This window comes from Lissotriton helveticus, chromosome 3_1 (genome assembly GCF_964261635.1).
Source record: "Lissotriton helveticus chromosome 3_1, aLisHel1.1, whole genome shotgun sequence".
NCBI classification, from domain to species: Eukaryota; Metazoa; Chordata; class Amphibia; order Caudata; family Salamandridae; genus Lissotriton; species Lissotriton helveticus.
The window spans coordinates 924,172,706-924,187,485 of record NC_136061.1 but is presented as its reverse complement, the minus strand read 5'-3'; the positions used below and the strand labels follow the sequence as shown (position 1 = coordinate 924,187,485).

The following is a 14,780-nucleotide window of genomic DNA, read 5'->3' as shown; positions in this document are numbered from 1 at the left end:
TACCGGACTTGCGGGGACTACTGTACCGGTGATGGCTGTTCGCCCTTGCCCTAGCGGGTGGGAGCAATTTTCATTAGGGGAGGGTTCCTTATTCATCATGGGACTTTGGTTCTGGCTGGGATGTTTGTTGGATTACTTATGGTACTTCATGGGGGGTTTGAGGGGGAGAGCCCCGGAGGGTGGGATTGGCTGCACCACTCACCCCTAAGGTTATCGTTTTTCAGGGCTACAGGCGCTTTACTGATTGGGGATGTCCGGCGCAGTTGGCCGGAGTGGCAGGGTAGCAGGGTGGGGGGCTGTTGTGGGGGAGAAACGGGGGGCTTGGTTCAGTTATTTACCTGTGGTTTTTGTATTCTATCATGGTTCTAATTCCATCAACACACTTGCTGGCGGAGGGGAGCGGAGGGAGGGAAGGGATGGTTCTTCCACATTAAGGGCTGGCAGGGGCTATGGCAGGCACGCACTCACTTAAGACGCAACATAAATACATTTTATCCTGGAATGCGAATGGCCTGACGAATAAAATCAAACGGACGGTCATTCTACAGTACCTCCGCAGGACAGATTCGGTTATACCTTCCGTGCACACTCTGGTTTTATGACAGGTTCCAGGGGTGTGGGTATACTTATAAAAAACTCTCTGCCATTGGTTCTGGGACAAAGTTGGTTTGATCCCCTGGGTCGCTATGTGGCACTATCTGCGCAATGGGAGGGCCGCCCTCTGAACTTCTGCTCACTCTACATACCCCCGAGGTTGCACACGTCCACTCTACCGGATGTGGGGCGGTTGCTGCTGGAATTGCCTCCAGGGACGTTAATACTGGGTGGAGATATGAATGATGTGATGGCCAGAGACTTGGATAGGTCGTCGCCCGTGGTGGGGGGGGAAACTCGCCACCTCAGGGACTTTACGCAAGCAATGGGTCTCCTTGATCTATGCCAGACACACAACCCGCACCTCAGACAGTACACACACCTATCGGCGGCACATGGGTCCTCCTCTAGGATTGACTACATTTTCACGCACGCAGACAGCATGAACCTGTTTCGAGATGGACATCTTCATGCCCGAGGAATTTCAGACCATGCACCGGTGGGGGTCCAGTTGTTAGGTGCCACCCGGGACTGGAGTGTCCCCCCTCGGCTTGACTCTTTTCTCTTTAAAGATAAGGACTTTCAAGAGCGCTTTGGGGAGAGAGTGGATCAATATTTTGCTGAGAACGTAGGCTCTGTGGAATCCCCCGGGATAGTGTGGGAGGCATACAAAACTGTGGCAAGAGATTTTGTACAAGCTGAAGTAGGGCAGAGGCGTAAAGATAAATATGCACAGGTGGAAAGTTTAGAGGCGGAGATTATGGCTCTGAACAATGAGACAGGGCTCACCCCGGACCAAGACCGAGTTAGACTGCATAGGGCGCGCCTGCTCAGCAAAGAAGTGAGGGATCTCCAGACGGACCAAGCGCGGGCGCACGCACTAGCCACCCAGCACAGAGTGTATGACATGGGTGACAAGGCGAACAGAATGATCGCCTGGTTGGAAAAGAGAGACCGGGACCGTAGCTGGGTACCAAATATAGAGCACCCGGATGGGTCGGTGAGTACCACAAGTAGGGCCATAGCGGAGGACTTTGCGCGCTATTATGAAGAGGTCTATCGCTCCCACACGTCTCGTAATGGCCAGGACTGTCGTGACTTCCTTGCCCCCTTGCAACTTCCGGTCTTGGAGGCGGTAGACAGGGATGTGCTGGAGGCCGAAATCACAGTCAAGGAAGTAGAAGAGGCCATGGGGGATTTACAGACGGGGAAGGCTCCGGGACCCAACAGGTTTCCGGCGGAGGCATTCGGCTGTGTGGCCAGCCACATTGCATCGCATCTGTGCAATATGCTCCTTGAGGCGCGTGACGCGGGTCACCTTCCACGGGTTTTGCACTTAGCCACGTTCGTGGTGATCCACAAAGCGGGGAAACCGCGTGGAGTCTGTAGCTCCTACAGGCCTATCTCCCTCCTCAACTATGAGACGAAGGTCCTTGGAAAGATCCTAGCTACGCGCCTAGGGGCGGTGATCCAGTCACTGGTCCACCCGGACCAGTCGGGCTTCATGCCCCACCGGAACACGAGGCTTAACCTGCGCCGGCTGTTTGGGGTCCTACAGACAGTCACCACACCTGCGGGAGCTCCGGCGTCCTTGCTCTCCCTTGACACCCATATGGCCTTTGACAGTGTCGAATGGTGCTATATCTACGCCGTACAGGAGAAATTGGGTTTCGGACCGAACTTCTGTTCATGGGTGAAACTGCTGTACGCGGAACCACTGGCTGGAGTCCGAGTGAATGGGGCCACGTCTCGTGAGTTCCGATTGGGACGTGGCACGAGACAGGGTTGCCCCCTGTCCCCGACCCTCTTTGCCCTGGCACTGGAGCCGCTGGCGCACTGGGTGAGGACGGACCTGGAGGTGTGGGGGATAGAAATGGATGGCGGTTGGGAAGAGCGTATTTCGCTCTACGCCGACGACATCCTGTTATACACCCGGAGGCCGGCGGAATCGATTCAGCGTCTAATGACTATGCTACGTACCTTCGGGGAATATTCCGGATATCAGATCAACTGGAGTAAATCCCTCGGCTATGTTTTGACGGGACCCCAACCGCCCGTGGTAGTAGGATGTGAGGGCCTGGTGTGACAAGAGGCGTTTTGTTATCTCGGGATATGGATTACGCCGACGGCTTTGGAGTTTCTCCGGCTTAATGTACAGCCGCAACTTGACCGCTTGCACGGCGACGTGCAACACTGGCGCACCCTGCCGGTCTCCCTTATGGGGAGAGCGGTACTCTTCAAAATGATGGCCCTGCCACGGCTGCTATACGTGCTGCAGAGCTCCCCCTTTTCGATCCCGGACCAGGTTTTTAAAACGGTGGAGGCGGAGCAACGTTCCCTTCTGTGGAGCGGTGGATGTCCGCGGATTGCCCTTGGTAAGCTGCAGCGCGGTCCCTATGAGGGGGGACTGGCGGTCCCTGACATTCGCCTCAACTACTGGGCGGCTCAGCTGGCTAATGTTAACGGCTGGGTTTTTGCCCCGCAGGAGGAACCGGCGTACCGGGTGGATCGGGCAGCCATGGGCGTAGATACCTATCTGGCGGCCCTTTACTCTGGGACACGGCGTAGTCTGCCCTTACCCCCCTAGACCGCGGTGGTGGTCCAAATTTGGAAGCGGGCGACGAAGTTGCTCCGCTGGGAGAGGAAGCTCACGGCTCAGACACCCCAATGGAAGGGGGACTTCCTGAGGGAAGTAGTTAAACTCCGCGATCTGCATAAACGGAGCCTCATTGGCATAGACCTATTGGGTGATGTCTGGAAGAGGGGGCAAGTGGTGGAATTCACGGCTTTGCAGTCTGAATTTCAGATGGGGAATGGCGAGTTCCTCCACTACCAACAATTCGCACATGCCATAAATTCACATTTATCACAGGGGGACCAGCTACCTGAGTACGCCCCGCTCCAAGACAGGCTGCTTCTAGACCCAATGATTAATAAGGCTATATCACTCACATACAAGAAACTAATCAATAACCTCCCAGATACACTCGGGCCACTGCGGGAAAAATGGGAATCTGATTTGGGCTTACTAGACGATGACGATTGGAGTGAGGCCTTACAGTGCCCCAGGGAAGTGGCGATTCGGGCAAGATTCCCTCTGGTACAGCTTTGTATACTCCATAGGTCTTACACCCCACGCACGGTGCAATTTAAAATGGGATACGCGACAACACACTTCTGCCTGAGACGGTGCGGATATGAGGGTACATTCTTCCACATCCTCTGGGTCAGGTTGAAAGACATAATGGAGGAGGTGGTTGGGGCGGAAGTGCCGCTGGAGGCCAGGTGGCATATATTAGGAGTCACGGGAGAGGTAACATGGCCCAAGGGAGAAAAGGTGTGGTTGGCCTTTGCGGGCATGGTGGCTAAGAGAAATATCGCACGTCTCTGGGGGAGTGACCTGCTACCAACAATAGAGGAATGGGAGCGGGACTTGGACTGGTGTCAGAGGGCGGAGAAGGTCATATATAACAGTAGGGGCTGCCCCAGAAAGTGGGAAAACATCTGGTAGGCCTGGAGAAGGTACAGGGGGAGAGTGGATGGATGCCTCGGAGGATGAGTAGCGGGGCCCTGCCAAGTAGGGCATCGCCCGTGACATGTCTGTGTTCCCTCCTTACAGGGAGGCTATGGTTTTAGGCTCGGCTTCGGGCTGCATTTTTTTTTTTTTTTTTAAAGAGGGGTGAGGGAGGAGGGGGAGTCCGGAGGAAAGGTGGTTAGTAGGGCAGGGAACGGACTGAAGGCCGGAGTCAGGCTAGAGGGTACACTGGACTAGAGGTGGAACATCCCAATAACCGTTAAGGATTGGACTGATGTGATTTTTGCACTGTAAGCTAATTCTGCTCTTTCACTGCTCCAAAGTGTGTATTATGATGGAACTGTTTTTCTTTCAATAAAAATTTGTTTAAAAAAAAAAAAAAAGCTAAAGTAAAAAACACTGTAATTTTTAATGCCAACAGCTCTAACTTTAACTAATGCAAGACCTATGACTGTGTGTGAAGTGCCCGCAATTTCTAAATAATGTATAACAACCTGTTTCAGTTATAAATCAAACAAGGAATTCCAACCCTACACGGTGCAGTGTACTACCTTTTAAGGCAAGTGCTTTGAATATTTGTCATGTACAGGAATAGATAGTACACAGTTAGCTAGGATTTGTTGAGAAGCTAAAGAGCATTGTGTAACCCCCATGGACCCAAAGGGAACAAGGCACGCAATCAAATACATTATTTGCACAAGGAACACACCTCCTGGCATGCGCCAGTAGGTTTCTTCACAGCTTCAGCTGCCAAGCCGAACTATCAATTCTATGTAAATGTATTCCCATAGTTTTCAGTTGGAACGAAACAAATGATCATGTGACATCCCAAATGTAATATTTGCTCACTGCGGCACTGGGCTCCTTCTAGCACTGATGGTAATGCTCGATGCTAAATGAATGTTTAGTAAAACCCAGCGCTGCACCATCAAAATGCGGGAGGCGGGAGGCAGAAGCAGCTGACTGCTGGTCTTACATCATGCACAGCTAATCCATATAGAGAGGCATATCTAGTCACGAAAATGTACATCTTCCTAATAAGCATCTGGCAGGCCAAATAAAAGGCAGAAGCATAAGGGGAATGTGTAACTACTCACTAAAGGCTTTAAGAACACGCCACTTACAATTTGCATGAAAGACTGTAAATGGTTTCCTGGGGTGAAAACGTCAATGTTCAAAATGCTGTTTAAAACTACGACTGAATTCAACCCGAAGCACCAGATGTGCTCCTCGAAGCAGCTAACCAGCGAGTCGTGGGAGACTTTTGAAGAAAGTCGCCATCTAGTGTATCTTGCTGGAAGTCCCTTTTAGAGTGACATCTGCAAGCAAGATTAATCCTCCTAGGTTTTAAAGGTGTGTCTTTGCAGACAATTATTGGTAACATTTCATTAACCAAAATATAAAAAATTAAAAAACGACTAGAAGAGACTTTAGTGTTTTAAGCAGGGGTTGGAAAGCCCATGAACGTAAGTATACTTCCACTTAACACACATTTAGTCCCATGTGTTGTGACAGATGGCAGCATCACCACATGCAGTGGTTTAGGCCCTCCGTCATCTAAGCCAATATCACTGGTGCATTCCAGAATCAGTAGGGACAACAGCATATAAGGAGTAGTTTCTGTCCTGTAACTCCAGTTCTGTAGTAGGGGTATCTCTGTTATAGTCATAATCTAGTGAATAGTCCCGCCCATGTGCGTGGACCCCGGAGCAATCAAAAATAATCTCTTAAATTGTCAAAACATGCAGAACTGCACAGACACTTGAGAGAATTAAAGACAGATAATGCAGCCTATAACACAGGCTACACTGTCCAGTACTTCAACTAGAAATTCCACCAAAATCCACAAACAGCACAGCCTGTCCAGGTTTCTTCACAGAGAAAAACCTTGCCTTTAACAGCAAAATCCTCTGGAATGATAGAGAGGAAGCAGTGGACAGACAAGCCCCATAGGCTGCCATTATGTGGCTCAGAACAGGATACTGTGCCTTTAAGAGAACTTTCCAGAAGGCTCACAGTATCCCAGAATGCACTGCAGGTCCCTTTTACTTTCAGTTCTTTTTGACGGCGTAACACGCCAGACCTGTAGCATTCCTTACATGAATATCTCTCTCCACCGGGGAGGAGGGCGGGCGCTTATGACTATAACAGAGATACCCCTACTACAGAACTGGAGTTACAGGACAGAAACTACTCCTTCTGTAGTAGGGGATCTCTGTGTATAGTCATAATCTAGTGAATAGAATGGCAAGCCCATCCCCACACCAAAGCGGTGGTGGAGAAAAAATGAAATAACACCACTACTGTGCGAACAGATTTCGCAGCAAAGCCTGCCCAACCTGAGCGTCTGTCCTGGTATCAGTGTCCAGACAGTAATGCTTAGCAAAGGTATGGACTGACTTCCAAGTGGCTGCCTTGCAAATTTCTGCAATTGGAACATTACGTAGCAAAGCAGTCGTGGCAGCTTTGCCACTGGTGGAATGAGCCTTAAGTTTACCCCCTAAGGTCTTATTAGCCTTTTGGTAACACAATTGTATACAGGACACAATCACCTCGAGATGGACTGCTTAGAGGTAGCAAGGCCGGTCCTGACTGATCCATAGTTGATAAACAATTGGTCTGACCTACGAATATCCATGGTTTTATCCAGATAAAATTTCAACACCCTCCTAACATCCAGGGAATGCAGGGACCTTTCCGCTGGAGATGAAGGATTCTGAAAAAACGTAGGTAAAGTTATGGTCTGGTTAACATGGAAATCAGATATAACCTTTGGAAGAAATTTAGGGTGAGTACGCATAACAACCTTAGCAGCATGAAATACAGTATAAGGTTCTTGGCAACACAACGCCTGAATTTCACTCACCCTGCGGGCCGTTGTAATGGCCACGAGGAACGCCGCCTTCCAGGACAGATGCTGCAACGAAGCCTTAGGAATAGGTTCAAAAGGCTCCTTCATTAATCTGGACAGCACCACGTTCAATTCCCATGAAGGCGAAAGAAGCCGGACAGGAGGGAACACTTTCTTCAAGCCTTCCAAAAAATCTTTGATCACAGGGATCTGGAAGAAGGAAGTCTGTGAAGGGCATTTCCTGTAGGCAGTCAGCGCAGCAAGATGAACCTTAATGGAATGGACATTAAGGCCAGACTGGGCCAGATGTAGAAGATACAGAAGGATGGCATCTTCCTTACACGTCGTTGGGTCATAGTTCTTGGACTTGCACCAGATGCAAAACCTCTTCCACTTGTAAGCATAAGAAGTGCTAGTGGAAGGTCGCTTAGCCTCCTTCAGTATGTCCATACAATCTTCTGGTAGATTCAAATGGCCATATTGCACTATCTCAGGAGCCATGCCGCCAAACTCAAAGACGAGAGGTTGGGGTGCAACATCTGCCCCCGAACTTCGTGAGAAGGTCCGGCCGGCACGGCAGCCGTATGTGAGGAAGGAGAGACCGGTGAAGCAGGTCCGTAACCACCACTGCCTGGGCCATTCCGGGGCAATCAGGATCATCCGCGCCCTGGACTGGGACAGCTTGATGAGTACCGCCGGAATCAGGGGAATGGGTGGAAAAGCGTGCAGAAAGCTGTTCGACCAGTTGATCCATAATGCATTCTCCAGCGTCCCCTGCTGGTAGTACCTGGAAGCGAAGTCTCGGTGTTAGACCTGGCATCATTAGCATGAGTCTCTCCTCCATTTTTTCTGTTTGCCTCCTCTGTTTACGATGTTTTTGCTGGAATATTGCTTTGGGCACTGTACCACTGCTGATCAGTGCCACAGTGCAAGTGCTCCCTATGTGAAATTGATGTATTGATTGGATTCCATGTTTGGCTTATTTGGGTTACTGTCAGTCCCTAGTAGCGTGCACCAGGAGTGCCAGGGCTTGTAAATACAAATGCTGCTAGTGGGCTTGCAGCACGTATTGTGCCACCCACAAAAGCAGCCTAGTAAAAGTATGTCTAAGGTCTATCATTGCTAGACCTACGTGCGCAAGTACACCTACTTGCCGGTCCCTAAAACCTTCCCTTAACTTCATGTTAGTCACCCCTATGGTAGGCCCATGGGCAGGGTGCATTGTAAGCATAAGGTAGGACAAGCCTGACAAGGTTGGCATGTCCTAATAGTGAATTACAGCCATATTCGTTTTTCACTATTGTAAGGTTACCTGTTCTCCATCAGTTAGAATGGGCTGCCAGGATTATTAATGCTATAATCCTAGCGGGCTCGGGGAGCATGGTGCAATGTCGAGTTTGGTATCCCTGAACTTAGGGTTTAATAACGCATCCGTTTGGGTGGATGGTTTTTAGACTCTGTGTTTGAAAATAGCACTTTTAGAAAGTGGCTATTTTCTTGTCTGACTGTCTACTGGTCTCTGCTGGTTTGGTGTGCGTGTGACAGGAGCTGGGTGGCTCCAGAGGTCTGAATGAGTCAGTGTGGGGTGAGTGGGGCATTTGCATTGAGAGTAGGGGAAGAGTAGCTCCTGATAGTCTGCCCTGCCTGACACAATGCTGGCTCCACCTCCTGCCAGGCAACTGATGACTCTGTGCCTGCCAGGGACGATCCTGGCCCCACCTCCTACCGGGCGACTGATGGCGCTGCCCCTGCCAGTGACAATGCTGGCTCCACTTCCTGCTGGGCGGCTGAAGACTCTGCCCTGCACAGTGAATAGGCCAGGTGCCTCGGCCTGGCAACACCCACAACAAACCCAGGATGGGGGGAAATTCCCCTACATGGACAAAGGGATCAAAGCCAAAAAAGGGTATAAGAGAAGGACCCCTGAACCAAGAATTTAGATTACTTCTGACAAGGAAACCTGAACCAAGGACAAGAAGCCTGCTGATCCAAGGACTTGCCTACCCCTTCTGCCAGTGTGCTGTTTGTTGGGGGAATCCTGCAGTTGCTTCTTTATTTTTGCCAAGGAACCAGGAAAGAGGAACTGAGTGTGTACTCTCAAGCTTTGCCAAGGAAATCTCCAAGGGTTGGAAGAGTGCCAGCCTCCTGTTGAAGTCACAGGGCCAAAGGACTTCATTTATGTGCTGAAAGTGCTTGTTGCTGGAACCTGAAAATCCAGCACCTCTAAAGAATCCAGCAATCCTGACGCCGACGGACGCCGCCGAATCCAGCTTGACATCGTGAGTGCAGCTCCCGTGTCCCGCACCTTCGTCGCCGGCCGCCGGGCCAGATCGATGCTAGTAGCGAAGCCGCTGCCGACGCCTCGACACCGAGCCCTCTCGACGCCGTGAGCGCTGCTCACTCTTGCAACATCACCATCGACAACGACGCCGTATCCTGCTTCGCCTCATGAGCGCTGCTCCTGCCTGACATCTGTCCACGCCGCTGCAGATCGCCCGGACTCCGAGGCTCGATCGACGCCGAAGACACGACGCCGGACATCTCGACGCCGCTGATCAACGTGTGCTTCACTTTTCCAAGGTACTGTGTTGTGGGGGTCTGTGCGACTCCGGGCTCGACGTAGCGCTCCTCGCGGTCTAAGCCGAACCTTTGGATTAACTTTGCCTCGACGTCGTGTGACTCCCGTGTGGGTTACATTGTTTCCAAGAACTGTGTTTTAAAGAAGAAGAGTTGCTTTTGTTACTAAAGACTTTGTGCTAAGAAGAAACTACACTTGAACTATTATTTTTCCTTCCAAGAGTATTTATTAAGATTGTGGTATATTTTTGTCGTTATTTGGTCTTGTGCTAAGCCTTATATAAACATCCTTATTTTTATAATACTACTGTGTCGTGTCCATTTGTAGTGTATTCACTTTATTACTGTATGTGGTCATAAATGCTTAACGCACTGCCTCTGAGATAAGCCTGTCTGCTTTGCCAACCTACCAAGGGGGTGAGCAGGGGTTATCTAAGTGTGTGATCCCCTTGCCCTGACTAGAAGAGGTGTGTCCCTATTTGTCAGAAGTGTATACCTCTGCCAACTAGAGACAGCCGCTTCTAACACTCGGCATTTTCTGTTTTCGGCGGTGGCGAACAGATCTACATCTGGAGTCCCCCACCTTGCGAAGACTTCTCCTAGTACTTCGTCGTTTATGACCCATTCATGGTTTTCCTGAATCAGTCTGCTCAGTGCATCTGCCTGAACATTCTGCACACCTGGCAGATGGGTAGCCGTTATCGTCAGTCCTCTGGCTAGAAGCCAGTGCCAGATCGCCTGCGCCTCCTGTGACAGAGTGCGCGATCTTGAACCCCCCTGCTTGTCGAGGTAATACATCGTGGTCGTATTGTCCGTCTGTACAAGCAGACAGTTGGTCTGGAAGGACGGATGAAAGGCCTTCAGTGCCAAGTGAACAGCTCTGAGTTCTAGGAAATTGATGTGATACGTGGTCTCCGCCCTGAACTGGGACAGCTTGATGAGTACCGCCGGAATCAGGGGAATGGGTGGAAAGGTGTACAGAAAGCTGTTCGACCAGTTGATCCATAACGCATTCCCCAGCGTCCCCTGCTGGTAGTACCTGGAGGCGAAGTCTCGGCATTTTCTGTTTTCGGCGGTGGCGAACAGATCTACGTCTGGAGTCCCCCACCTTGCGAAGACTTCTCCTAGTACGTCGTCGTTTATGACCCATTCGTGGTTTTCCTGAATCAGTCTGCTCAGTGCGTCAGCCTGAACATTCTGCAAACCTGGCAGATGGGTAGCCGTTATCGTCAGTCCTCTGGCTAGAAGCCAGTGCCAGATCACCTGCGCCTCCTGCGACAGAGTGCGCGATCTTGAACCCCCCTGCTTGTTGAGGTAATACATCGTGGTCGTATTGTCCGTCTGTACAAGCAGAGAGTTGGTCTGGAAGGACGGATGAAAGGCCTTCAGTGCCAAGTAAACAGCTCTGAGTTCCAGGAAATTGATGTGATACGTGGACTCCGTCGGGGACCACGTCCCTTGTATCTGTAAGTCTCCGGAGTGCACCCCCCAGCCGTGGAGAGACACATCCGTCACGATAGTCTGTGTGGGAATGTCCTTGTGGAAGGGCACCCCTCTGAGGAGATTCTCCGCTGAACACCACCACTTCAGAGACTGAAGAGCATGCAGAGACAGTCGTATCTTGTCGTCCCAAGATCCTTTCCTCTGATCCCACTGATCCTCCAAGCACTCCTGAAATGGTCTCATGTGCAGCAGTGTGTGTGGCGTGAGGAAGATACAAGAGGCCATCGACCCCAGTAGAGAAGACACCGTCCTCACTGTTGTAGATGAAGCGGTCATAAGAGCCTGAGCCTTCCGAAGGAGTGATAAACGTCTCTCCTCCGAAGGAGACACGCTTGCTGACAGCGTATTGATGGAGGCTCCCAAGTACTGTATGCACTGGACCGGAGTCGGGACAGACTTGGACATGTTGATGTGCAACCCCAGCTTGTTCAAGAGAACGCACGTCTTCTGGAAGTGCGCTTGAGCTTCCGAGAAGGAGGAGGCCTTGATCAACCAATCATCCAGGTACGAGTAGACAAACACCTTGTTCTTCCTCAGGTGTGCAGCTACCACCGCCATGCACTTCGAGAATGTTCTGGGCGCAGACTTCAGCCTGAATGGCAGTACTGTGTACTGATAATGATTGGCCCCTACTTGGAATCGCAGGAACTTCCTGTGTTTGTGTGCAATGGGCACATGGAAGTACGCATCCTGTAGGTCTATAGCGCAGAGCCAGTCTCCCTATTGCAGCTGAGGATAAATCTGATGCAACGACAGCATGCAAAATTTCTCTCTGCGAATCCACTTGTTTGCTTGTCGCAAATCCAGAATGGGCCTGAACTCGTTCTTGTCCTTCTTGCGAACCAGAAAGAACCGGGAGTACAGACCTCTTCCCCTTTGAGACAAAGGTACGTCTTCTATCGCCCTTTTCCTTAACAGGATATCGGCCTCCGCCTGGAGCTCGCGCAGCTGAAACTGCGAGCTGACCGGAGGAATTGCTGGAGGCGGGCTGGTGAACCGAAGACTGTATCCATTGCAAACAATATTCAGCACCCACTTGTCCTGAGTAATTTTATACCACTCTGCCAGAAAAAATTGAACGCTTCCCCCCACCGGAACGGGTAACGGATGTAGGGGAAGTAACCGCTCAGGGCCGAGACCCAGCCGGGCCTTTGGACTGCTGGCCGCCTCTGCCCTTCTGGCGCTTCTGGAAGGGCCTTCGGAACTGCTGCTGCTGTTGTTGCTGCTGTCCAGATGCCTGCCCACGCCCTCTGCCCTGCGCCCCAAACCGTCTCTGGAATGGACGGTAGGTCTTCTTCTCCTTGGGCTTCTCCAACCCAACAGCCGTCAGGGTCTCGGCCTCCGCCTTCATGCGGGCCATCTCGTCATCCGCATGCTTGCCAAACAGGGTTTCCCCCGAGAAAGGCAGATTGGCCACCCGCTCCTGAGACTCTGGCTTGAGCGACGTAAGGCGAAGCCAAGCGTCACGTCGCTGGTTGACACCATGACAGTATCCATGTGCCGCCAGAAGAGACACATCAGCCATCGCGCTGATGAGTTGTTAGACACCAGCATCCCCTCCTTCAGAATCTCTTGAAAGTCCTCTTTCTTGTCCCGAGGAAGGAGCTCTGCGAATTGCTGGAGGGACTCCCATAGAGCACGATCGTACCACCCTAGCAAAGCCGTGGCACTAGCCTCCTTCATTGCAGTAGATGCCGTCCCACAGACCTTTCTGCCTGCCGAGTCTATCCAGCGGCTCTCCTTAACAGGGGCGACCGTGGAAGACGGGGTGGTGGCATGCTGCTTTCTAGCCGCCGTCACTATGACAGAGTCCGGTGTCGGATCCATCCGAAGGAAAGCCGGGTCCGAGTCCGGGGCCCGGTACTTCTTAAGGAGCCTGGAGGGAGCAGACTTCGTCACTGCGGGAGTGAGAAACAATTCCTCTGCGGGCACTACCAATCCTGGTACTAGAGGCAGCAATGGTCGAGACAGGTGCTTTTTATGGAGCGTCTTGAAGATCACGGACGTCGTGGGCGTAGGCACCGTCACCGTGATGCCCAACTTCGCTGCCCCCCCTCAGCAGAACATCTTGGAACGTGACGATGTCGTCTACGGGTGAAACCCTCGTCCCAGGGATTCCGACAGAGTCGGTGAGTAGTCCCTTGTCCCAGAAGAGTCCGTGCGGGACCGTGACCTGCGCCTCCTGTGGCGTCGTCTTGATCTCATCGAAGACCTGTGACGACTCCACGATCTACCCCTCCGACCGGAGCGAGAGCGCGATCTCCTCGTCTTCGGACGCTCCACAGGGCTCACAGGTGTAGGCGAATTCGGCCTGACTGGAGTCCTCGGCCGAGGGGTCCCCTTAAGAGGCGTCGGATATCGTGGCAGCGAAGCTGTCCTCGGAGGAACCGGAGGCGGTCCGCCAGCTGGGAGCAGAGGAGGAGGATGAGGCTGAGGATGAGGTTGAGGATGAGGTGGGAGCGGCGGCGGGAGTCCGCGGCGGAGGCTCCTTGGGCAAGGGAGGTGGAGGTGGAGTTGACCTCGGCTTAGGCGGTGTATACACCTCAGAGTACACCGAGCCCGGTGACTGTCCCTCCTTCCTAGGCTGAGGCGATGGAGAATCCCCTATCGGCACATTCTGCCAACTAGAATGACTCCTGGCGGCAGAACTCCTTCTGCGCCTCTTCGGCGTCGAAGAACGTTGACCCGACGGCGACCGTCAGCCCCTCGATGGTGAGCGCCTCCTCCTAGACGGCGAACGCCTCTTCCTCGACGGCGAGCGCCTTGGCCTCGACGGCGACCTTCGCCTCGACGCCGAGCGTCTCCTCAACGACGAACGCCTGCGAGACTTCGACGTCATCCTCGACGTCAAGGATCCCCTCGACGCCGACCTCCTCTTCTTCGCCGACGGCGAACGGCGGTGTCGCCTCGACTGCGAGCGCCGACGCCGGACCTCCTCTCTACGTCGATAACTCTACGACGATGTCGACGATGATGAAATCGTTACCGTGACCTCAACGGCGGTCTATTCAGTTCCCTCGACGCCGAGTGTCGACGCCGCTTTGACCCAGAGCCCTGGGGAGACAGGGAACAGACTGCAGTCATCCCTCTTGACGCCGTCGTCAGAGGAAGTCTGCCCAGACCCACCTTGTGCCTTCGGTCTTCTGTCTTCCAGGCCTTGGAGCCTGATCTTCATCCTATCTCTCAGGGTCCTGTTGGAGAAGCCCTGGCAAATGTCACACTCCTCTGGGACATGAGATGAGGGAAGGCAGATGATGCACACCTCGTGTGGGTCAGACCTGGCCTTCTTCCCCGAACACTCTGGGCATTGTCAAATAAAGCAGGCATTTTGACAATAAAAGGCTGCCCAGAAACACACACAAGGAAGAAAGCAACAAGTACTTCAAATGAAATACACTCAAACACTTGAAAAAGTGAAAAATCACTACATAAACCCTTAGAAAGGGAGAGCTCAATGCTCCAGGGTCCTGCTAGCAGGAGCCGGAAAAAAGAACTGAAAGTAAAAGGGACCTGCAGTGCATTCTGGGATACTGTGAGACTTCTGGAAAGTTCTCTTAAAGGCACAGTATCCTGTTCTGAGCCACATAATGGCAGCCTATGGGGCTTGTCTGTCCACTGTTTACTCTCTATCATTCCAGAGGGTTTTGCTGTTAAAGGCAATGTTTTTCTCTGTGAAGAAACCTGGACAGGCTGTGCTGTTTGTGGATTTTGGTGGAATTT

The 14,780-nt window shown here is 52.1% G+C and overlaps 1 protein-coding gene across 1 annotated transcript in view; it reads right to left on the bottom strand.

The window, feature by feature from the left end:
- The window catches only part of NCMAP (non-compact myelin associated protein), a 990,488-nt gene that overhangs the window by 84,279 nt on the left and 891,429 nt on the right, over positions 1 to 14,780 (bottom strand). The gene's annotated exons all lie outside the window — the stretch shown is intronic.